A 10406-nucleotide genomic window follows, 5' to 3' on the forward strand; every position below is an offset into this window, starting at 1 on the left:
AAACTGTTATGGTCAGGTTCACGTGTCAACTTGGCCAGGTGGTGGTATCCGTTTGTCTGGTTGGGCAAGTGCTGGCCTTTCTGTTGCTATGAGGACATTTCATAGAAATAAATCATGATCACGTCGCCTACATCCACAAGTGATTCCACCAAGAGGAGGATCTTCTTTAATGAGTGATGTTTAATCTAATCAATGGTAGCTTGTGAAGGTGGATTTCGAAGAGACAGGTTCTCTTCCTGCTTCAGCCATCAAACTTCTCCTGTGGAGTTCACCCAGACCCTCCATAGGAATCGTCAGCTTCACAGCCTGCCCTGCAGATTTTGGACTCTATGTCCCCATGGTCATGTGAAACACTTTAATAAATTTTATATTTATGTATATTTCCTGTTGATTCTGTTTCTCTAGAAAACCATAACTAATACAGCTTGGTACCAGGAGTGGTCTTAAGAAACAGAATCTTAAAAATGTATTTTCATGGTTGGTTATCCACTCTGACTGGACTCAAAGGCACTAAGGACTCTGATTCCTATAATCAGAGTGATACCACTAATCCATAGGGTGAGTTGGCAAAAGAGATAGTCAAATATCACCATTTGATTCTTCTGATGCTTTGCTTGTATGAAACCATGCTCTGGGGGATAATGTTTTTGACAGCTTTCCTGAGATTTGTGGAAAAAGGAGGTATAAAGATGCTGTCTGGTTGTTGTTAGATACACTGTATACATTAATGACTGAAAGGGATGGGATTAAGGCTTCAAATGTGAAGCTTTTCTGACAGATGTTAACGCTTCTATGAGTGGCCTGAAGGAAAATCTTATTTTGAGTAGCTGTAGACTTGAGATCTCAGAAAATCAGACTCAGAAGCTTACTGTTAGAGTAGCAACTTTACAACATAAATTGAAATCTCAATCTTGCATGGTGTCTGCTGTTAAAGTGAGGCCATTGATTGGAAAGGAGTGGGATCCTGAAAAATGGGATGGTGACATATGGATTGATAATGATGTCCGTGGAGAGGATGAAACACTGCATCATGCTGAGTCTTCTCTAGATAACCCTGTGATAGTTGCCCTGAGGACATAGCTGCCCCACCTCCAGCCTGCCTTGAGGAGTTGACCAACCAACCTCCACTAAAATGGATTAGCCCTAGAGTGATTAATCCTGTTTCACCAGATGAAACTGCAAATGAATGCCCTGAAGCAAATGGCTTGGAAGATACTTCTAATTCTTTTCATGACCCATCCCCACCACCCCTCATTTCTTCCAGACCTATAACTAGACTAAAGTCCCAAAAGGCCCCTAAAGGTGAGGTACAAAGTATCACACATGAGGAGGTATGTTATACTCCAAAAGAACTATCTGAGTTTTCTAATTTATATATACAGAAATCAAGGGAATATGTGCGGCAATGGGTTTTAACAGTGTGGGAATATGGTGGGAGGAAATAAGGCTGGATCAGGCTGAATTTATTGATATGGGCCCACTAAGCAGAGATTCTGCGTTAAATGTTGTAACGTGAGGTATTAGAAAAGGCATTAACAGTTTCTTTGGATGGTTGGCTGAAACATGGATCAAAAGCTGACTGACATTTCCGAAATTTGAAATGCCAGAACTGCCCTAGGATACTGTAGATGAAGGGATCCAGAGGCTTATAGAGATTGAAATGTTAGAGTGGATTTATCATGCAAAGCCGGCTCTTACACCCCAGGAATGTCCAGAGGATGCAGCTTTTACTAGAACAGTGAGAAATAAATTTGTGAAACTAGTGCCATCATCCCTGAAGAGCTCTATAGTTGCACTTCTCTGTAGGTCAGATATTACTGTAGGAACTGCCGTCACTGAGCTGGAATCCTTAAACATAATGGGGATGACCAGATCCCGAGTTGGCAGAAGCCAGGTGGCAGCACTTAATCGCCAAATCAGGGTGGACATGGCTATTACAATAGACAACAAACTCAAATTAGGAGTCAAAATAATCTGACTCACAGAGATTTGTGGCATTGGCTAATAAATCATGGGGTACCTAGAAGAACAATAGATGGGCAGTCTACTAAATTCTTGTTTGAGCTGTATAAACAAAAGAGTTCTAGGTCAAGTAAACGGAAGTCTAACTTGAATTACAAAAACACAGAGTCATGGCCCCTAAATCAATTTCCAGACTTTAGACAGTTTACAGACCCACAGCCCCTTGAATAAAGGGGAGGCCAGGTCCCTTTGGGGCAGAACGCTGTTACATTGCCAGAAATTTATACTGTTAATCTTCCAAGCCTTCCCCAAGGAGACAGATGGCCTTTTACCAGGGTAACTGTGCCTTGGGGAAAAGAAATGATCAGATATTTCAGGGTTATTAGAGGTGGTTCAGAAGTGACATTAATTCCAAGGGACCGAAAAAGTCAATCTGGTCCACCAGTCAGAGTGGGGACTTATGGAGTTAAGGTGATCAATGGAGTTTTAGCTCAGGTCCATCTCACAGTGATTCCAGTGGGTCCCTGGACTCATTTTGCAGTTATTTCCCCAGTTCCAGAATGCATAATTGGAATCAACATACTGAGCAACAGGTGGAATTCCTGCACTGGCTCTCTAAATTGTGGAGTGAAGGTTATTATGGTGGGAAAGGCTAAGTGGAGGCCACTAGAACTACCCCTAACTAGCAAAATAGTAAATCTGAAACACTACCTTCTTCCTGGAGGGATTGCAGAGATTACTGCCACTCTCAAGGACTTGAAAGATGCAGGGGTGGTGATTCCTACCACATCCCCATTCAGCTCTCCTATTTGGCCTGTGAAGAAAACAGATGGGTCTTGGAGTGGATTATCATGAGCTCAACCAGGTGGGAACTCCAATTGCAGCTGCTGTTGCAGATGTGTATCATTGCTTGAGCAAATCAGTACATCCCCTGGTACCTGGTTTGCAGCTATTGATCTGGCAAATGCTTTTTTGTCATTAGCTGTCAGTAAGGACCACCTGAGACAGTCTGCTTTCACCTGGCAAGGTCAGATATATACTTTCACTGTCCTACCTCAGAGGTATAACAACTCTCCAGCCCTATGTCATACTCTTGTCTGCTGGGAACTTGATGTTTCTCTCTTCCACATGACACCAAACTGGTCCATTATATTGATGATATCATGTTGATTGGACCTAGTGAGCAAGAAGTAGCAACTCCTCCAGACTTATTGGTAAGGCATTTGTGTGTGAGAGGATGGGAGATAAATCCAACAAAAATACAGGGGCCTTCCACCTCATTGAAATTTCTAGGAGTGCAGTGGTGTGGGGCCTGCGAGGTATCCCTTCTATGGTGAAGGATAAGTTGCTGCATCTGGCCCCTCCTACAACCAAAAAAGAGGCACAATGCCTAGTTGGTCTCTTTGGATTTTGGAGACAACATATTCCACATTTGGGTTTGCTACTCTAGCCCATTTATCAAGTGACCAGAAAAGTTGCTAATTTTGAGTAAGGACCTGAACAAGAGGAGGCTCTGTGGCAGGTCCAACCTGCCGTACAAGTTGCTCTGACACTTGGACCACATGATCCAGCATGTCCAATGGTGATGGAAGTGTCAGTGGCAAATAAGGATGCTGTCTCGAGCCTTTGGCAGGCCCGTATAGGAGAATCACAATGCAGACCCATAGGATTTTGGAGCAAAGTCTTACTCTCTGCTGCAGATAATTACTCTCCTTTTGAGAAAAAACTTTTGACCTGCTACTGGGCCTTAGTAGAAACTGAGCACTTAACCATGGGTCAGTTGCCTATTATGAGCTGGGTGTTGTTTGACCCACCAAGCCATAAAGTTGGGCATGCGCAACAGCACTCCATGGAAATGTTCTACATGAGATAGGGTGAGAGCAGGTTCTGAAGGCACAAGTAAGTTCCATGAGCAAGTGGCCAAATGCCCATGGCCCCCACTCATATCATAAATTTTCTTTCCCAGACCAGAGCTATGGTCTCTTGGGGAGTCCTTATGGTGAATTGACTGAGGTAAAGACAACTTGGGCCTGGTTTACAGATGGTTCAGCACAATATGCAAGTATCACCCAAAAGTGGACAGCTGCAGCACTCCAACCCCTTTCTGGGGTGTCCTTAAAGGACAGTGGTGAAGGGAAATCTTCTCAGTGGGCAGAACTTCAAGCAGCACACCTGTTTGTTCATTTTTCTTGAAAGGAGAACTGGCCAGAGGTGCCTTGGAATACTGACCCATAGGCTGTTGCTAATGGTTTGGCTGGATGGTCAGGGACTTGGAAAGACTATAATTGGGAAATTGGTGCCCAAAGAGGTCTGGGGAAGAGGTATGTGGATAGGCTTTTCTGAGTGGGCTAAAAACATGAAGATATTTGGGTCCCATGTGAATGCATACCAGAGGGTGACTTCAGCCGAGGAAGGTTTTAATAATCAAGTGAATAAGATGACCTGTTCTGTCATCTGATACCCATCAGCCTCTTTCCCCAGCAACTCCTGACATTGCCCAATGGGCTCATGAACAAAGTGGTCATGGTGGTAGGGATGGAGGTTATGCAGGGGCTCAGCAACATCGACTTCCACTCACCAAGGCTGACCTGGCTAAAGCTACTGCTGAGTGCTGAATCTGCCAGAGCAGAGACCAACACTGTTTCCCTGATATGGCACCATTCCCCGAGGTGACCACCCAGCTACATGGTGGCAGATTGATTACATTGGACCACACCCTTCATGGAAAGGGCAGCAATTTATTCTACCTGGAATCTAAGACTGTCATTTGGTGCTTTGGGTTACTCATGCCCCTGGATCAACAAACCAAGAAGGGGATTACATTACTGGCTGGGGTGATTGACCCTGACTATCATGGGGAAATAGGGCTGCAGCTACACAATGGAGGTACAGAAGCATATTCCTGTATTATAGGAGATCCCCTAGGGTGCCTTTTAGTACTACCATGCCCTGTGATTAAAATCAATGGGAAACTGCAACAACCCAATCAAGGTAAGACTACCAATGGCTCTAAAACTCCAGGAATGAAGGTTTGGGCCACGCCACCAGGCACAGAACCATCTCCAGCTGAAGTGCTTGCTGAGGGTAAAGGGAACATGGAATTGGTAGTGGAAGAAGGTCGTGATACGACCGCTTTATCAGTTACAGAAATGAGGACTGTAATGCTGTTTTGTTCATGTTATAGTATTTAAGTTGTAAAGTATCAAGTTTAGGAATGAATATTACCCAAGAACTTGCACCCTTTTCTGGGGAGATTTAACGTGTTTCCGGTTATATGAAAGACAATTGAATATTGTTAGGTAAGGAAAACGAATGTATCTTTTATTGTTTTCTATTTAGAAATTAGGTATGGTTTAAGGTGATGTGTATAGCTGCCAGGTTGACAAGTGGTGGACTGTCATGGTGAGGTAGATATGTCAACATGGCCAGGTGGTCTGGTTGGGCAAGTGCTGGCCTCTCTATTGCTATGAGGACATTTCATAGAATTAAATCATGATCATGTTGGCTGTATCCACAGCTGATCTCATTTGTAATCAGTCAAGGAGAATGTCTTCTGGGACATTGAATCTAATCTATGGGATGCTTTTAAGGAGGATTCAGAAGAGACAGTCTCTCTTCTCTTTGTGCTTCAGCTGGCGAGCTGCTCCTGTGGAGTTCATCCAGACTCTCCATTGGAGTCATCATCTTCACAGCCTGCCCTACGGATCTTGGACTCTACGTTCCCATGTTTATGTGAGACACTGATGAATTTTATATTTACGGATATTTTCTCTTGATTCTGTTTCTCTAAAGAACCCTAACTAATAAGAGGATCCTGTGCTTTTTTATTCAAATTTTGCTCCACCCTTTCCAAGAGGTACACATCTCCACTTTTGTTGACAATATGCAGGTCAAACTTGCTGCCACACCTTTAAAAATCTGTGTTCTTTTTGCATTGAAGGTAAACCCATGAGACTTTCTTCCATGTTCTGTTCCTTTCCCTGCATGAGACCGTGGCTTTCTAGCCCTAAACATACTTGCTACATACAGGCTATCCTCTGCCTACCAGGATTGTTTTTTTTTTTTTCAATTTTTTTTATTAATTAAAGAAAAAAAAAGAAATTAACACAACATTTAGAAATCATTCCATTCTACATATGCAATCAGTAATTCTTAACATCATCACATAGATGCATGATCATCATTTCTTAGTACATTTGCATCGATTTAGGAAAAGAACTAGGAAAACAACAGAAAAAGATATAGAATGTTAATATAGAGAAAAAAATAAAAAAAATAATAATAGTAAAAAAAGACACAAACAAACAAACAAACAGACAAACAAACAAAAAAAACCTATAGCTCAGATGCAGCTTCATTCAGTGTTTTAACATGATTACTTTACAATTGGGTACTATTGTGCTGTCCATTTTTGAGTTTTTCTATCTAGTCCTGTTGCACAGCGTGTATCCCTTCAGCTCCAATTACCCATTTTCTTACCCTGTTTCTAACTCCTGCTGGTCTCTGTTACCAATGACATATTCCAAGTTTATTCTCGAATGTCAGTTCACATCAGTGGGACCATACAGTATTTGTCCTTTAGTTTTTGGCTAGACTCACTCAGCATAATGTTCTCTAGGTCCATCCATGTTATTACATGCTTCATAAGTTTATTCTGTCTTAAAGCTGCACAATATTCCATCGTATGTATATACCACAGTTTGTTTAGCCACTCGTCTGTTGATGGAAATTTTGGCTGTTTCCATCTCTTTGCAATTGTAAATAACACTGCTATAAACATTGGTGTGCAAATGTCCGTTTGAGTTTTTACCCTTAATTCCTTTGAGTAGATTCCCAGCAATGGTATTGCTGGGTCGTATGGCAATTCTATATTCAGCTTTTTGAGGAACCGCCTCAAACAGTGAATAAGTGTGCCTCTTTCTCTGCATCCTCTCCAGCACTTGTCATTTTCTGTTTTGTTGATAATGGCCATTCTGGTGGGTGTGAGATGATATCTCATTGTGGTTTTGATTTGCATTTCTCTAATGGCCAGGGACATTGAGCATCTCTTCATGTGCCTTTTGGCCATTTGTATTTCCTCTTCTGAGAAGTATCTGTTCAAGTATTTTTCCCATTTTGTAATTGGGTTGGCTGTCTTTTTGTTGTTGAGTTGGACAATCTCTATAAATTCTGGATACTACACCTTTATCTGATATGTCGTTTCCAAATATTGTCTCCCATTGTGTAGGCTGTCTTTCTACTTTCTTGATGAAGTTCTTTGATGCACAAAAGTGTTTAATTTTGAGGATCTCCCATTTATTTCTTTCTTTCTTCAGTGCTCTTGCTTTAGGGTTAAGGTCCATAAAACTGCCTCCAATTGTAAGTTTCATAAGATATCTCCCTACATTTTTCTCTAACTGTTTTATGGTCTTAGACTTAATGTTTAGATCTTTGATCCATTTTGAGTTAACTTTTGTATAGGGTGTGAGATACAGGTCCTCTTTCATTCTTTTGCATATGGATATACAGTTCTCTAGGCACCATTTATTGAAGAGACTGTTCTGTCCCAGGTGAGTTGGTTTGACTGCCTTATCAAAGATCAAATGTCCATAGATGAAAGGGTCTATATCTGAGCACTCTATTCGATTCCATTGGTCGATATATCTATCTTTATGCCAATACCATGCTGTTTTGACCACTGTGGCTTCATAATATGCCTTAAAGTCTGGCAGCGTGAGACCTCCAGCTTAGTTTTTTTCCTCAAGATACTTTTAGCAATTTGGGGCACCATACACTTCCAGATAAATTTGCTTATTGGTTTTTCTATTTCTGAAAAGTAAGTTGTTGGGATTTTGATTGGTATTGCATTGAATCTGCAAATCAATTTAGGTAGGATTGATATCTTAACTATATTTAGTCTTCCAATCCATGAACACGGTATGCTCTTCCATCTATTTAGGTCTTCTGTGATTTCTTTTAACAGTTTTTTATAGTTTTCTTTATATAGGTTTTTTGTCTCTTTAGTTAAATTTATTCCTAGGTATTTTATTCTTTTAGTTGCAATTGTAAATGGGATTCATTTCTTGATTTCCCCCTCAGCTTGTTCATTACTAGTGTATAGAAATGCTACAGATTTTTGAATGTTGATCTTGTAACCTGCTACTTTGCTGTACTCATTTATTAGCTCTAGTAGTTTTGTTGTGGATTTTTCCGAGTTTTCGACATACAGTATCATATCGTCTGCAAACAGTGATAGTTTTACTTCTTCCTTTCCAATTTTGATGCCTTGTATTTCTTTTTCTTGTCTAATTGCTCTGGCTAGAACCTCCAACACGATGTTGAATAATAGTGGTGATAATGGACATCCTTGCCTTGCTCCTGATCTTAGGGGGAAAGTTTTCAATTTTTCCCCATTGAGGATGATATTAGCTGTGGGTTTTTCATATATTCCCTCTATCATTTTAAGGAAGTTCCCTTGTATTCCTATCTTTTGAAGTGTTTTCAACAGGAAAGGATGTTGAATCTTGTCAAATGCCTTCTCTGCATCAATTGAGATGATCATGTGATTTTTCTGATTTGATTTGTTGACATGGTGTATTACATTAATTGATTTTCTTATGTTGAACCATCCTTGCATACCTGGGATGAATCCTACTTGGTCATGATGTATAATTCTTTTAATGTGTTTCTGGATTCGATTTGCTAGAATTTTGTTGAGGATTTTTGCATCTATATTCATTAGAGAGATTGGTCTGTAGTTTTTTTTTTTTGTAATATCTTTGCCTGGTTTTGGTATGAGAGTGATGTTGGCTTCATAGAATGAATTAGGTAGCTTTTCCTCCACTTCAATTTTTTTGAAGAGTTTGAGCAGTGTTGGTACTAATTCTTTCTGGAATGTTTGGTAGAATTCACATGTGAAGCCGTCTGGTCCTGGACTTTTCTTTTTAGGAAGCTTTTGAATGGCTGATTCAATTTCTTTACTTGTGATTGGTTTGTTGAGGTCATCTATTTCTCCTTGAGTCAAAGTTGGTTGTTCATGCCTTTCTAGGAACTTTTCCATTTCATCTACATTGTTGTATTTATTAGCGTAAAGTTGTTCATAGTATCCTGTTATTACCTCCTTTATTTCTGTGAGGTCAGTGGTTATGTCTCCTCTTCCATTTCTGATCTTATTTATTTGCATCCTCTCTCTTCTTCTTTTTGTCAATCTTGCTAAGGGCCCATCAATCTTATTGATTTTCTCATAGAACCAACTTCTGGTCTTATTGATTTTCTCTATTGTTTTCATGTTTTCAAATTCATTTTGTTCTGCTCTAATCTTTGTTATTTCTTTCCTTTTGCTTGCTTTGGGGTTAGTTTGCTGTTCTTTCTCCAGTTCTTCCAAGTGGACAGTTAATTCCTGCATTTTTGCCTTTTCTTCTTTTCTGATATAGGCATTCAGGGCAATAAATTTCCCTTTTAGCACTGCCTTTGCTGCATCCCATAGGTTTTGATATGTTGTGTTTTCATTTTCATTCGACTCGAGAGATTTACTAATTTCTCTTGCAATTTCTTCCTTGACCCACTCGTTGTTTAACAGTGTGTTGTTGAGCCTCCACGTATTTGTGAATTTTCTGGCACTCCGTCTATTATTGATTTCCAACTTCATTCCTTTATGATCCGAGAAAGTGTTGTGTATGATTTCAATCTTTTTAAATTTGTTAAGACTTGCTTTGTACCCCAGCATATGGTCTATTTTTGAGAATGATCCATGAGCACTTGAGAAAAAGGTGTATCCTGCTGTTGTGGGATGTAATGTCCTATAAATGTCTGTTAAGTCTATCTCATTTATAGTAATATTCAGATTCTTTATTTCTTTATTGATCCTCTGTCTAGATGTTCTGTGCATTGATGAGAATGGTGAATTGAAGTCTCCAACTATTATGGTAGATGTGTCTATTTCCCTTTTCAGTAATTGCAGTGTATTCCTCACGTATTTTGGGGCATTCTGGTTCAGTGCATAAATATTTATGATTGTTATGTCTTCTTGTTTAATTGTTCCTTTTATTAGTAGATAGTGTCCTTCTTTGTCTCTTTAAACTGTTTTACATTTGAAGTCTAATATTTTGGATATTAGTTAAGCTACTCCTGCTCTTTTCTGGTTGTTATTTGCATGAAATATCTTTTCCCAACCTTTCACTTTCAACCTATGTTTATCTTTGGGTCTAAGATATGTTTCCTGTAGACAGCATATAGAAGGATCCTGTTTTTTAATCCATTCTGCCATTCTATGTCTTTTGATTGGGGAATTCAGTCCATTAACATTTAGTGTTATTACTGTTTGGATAATATTATCCTCTACCATGTTGCCTTTTGTATTATATATATCATATCTGATTTTCCTTCTTTCTACACTCTTCTCCATTCCTCTCTCTTCTGTCTTTTCGTATCTGACTCTACTGCTCCCTTTAGTATTTCTTGCAGAG

The sequence above is a fragment of the Tamandua tetradactyla genome, chromosome 2 (genome assembly GCF_023851605.1).
Source record: "Tamandua tetradactyla isolate mTamTet1 chromosome 2, mTamTet1.pri, whole genome shotgun sequence".
Lineage (NCBI taxonomy): Eukaryota > Metazoa > Chordata > Mammalia > Pilosa > Myrmecophagidae > Tamandua > Tamandua tetradactyla.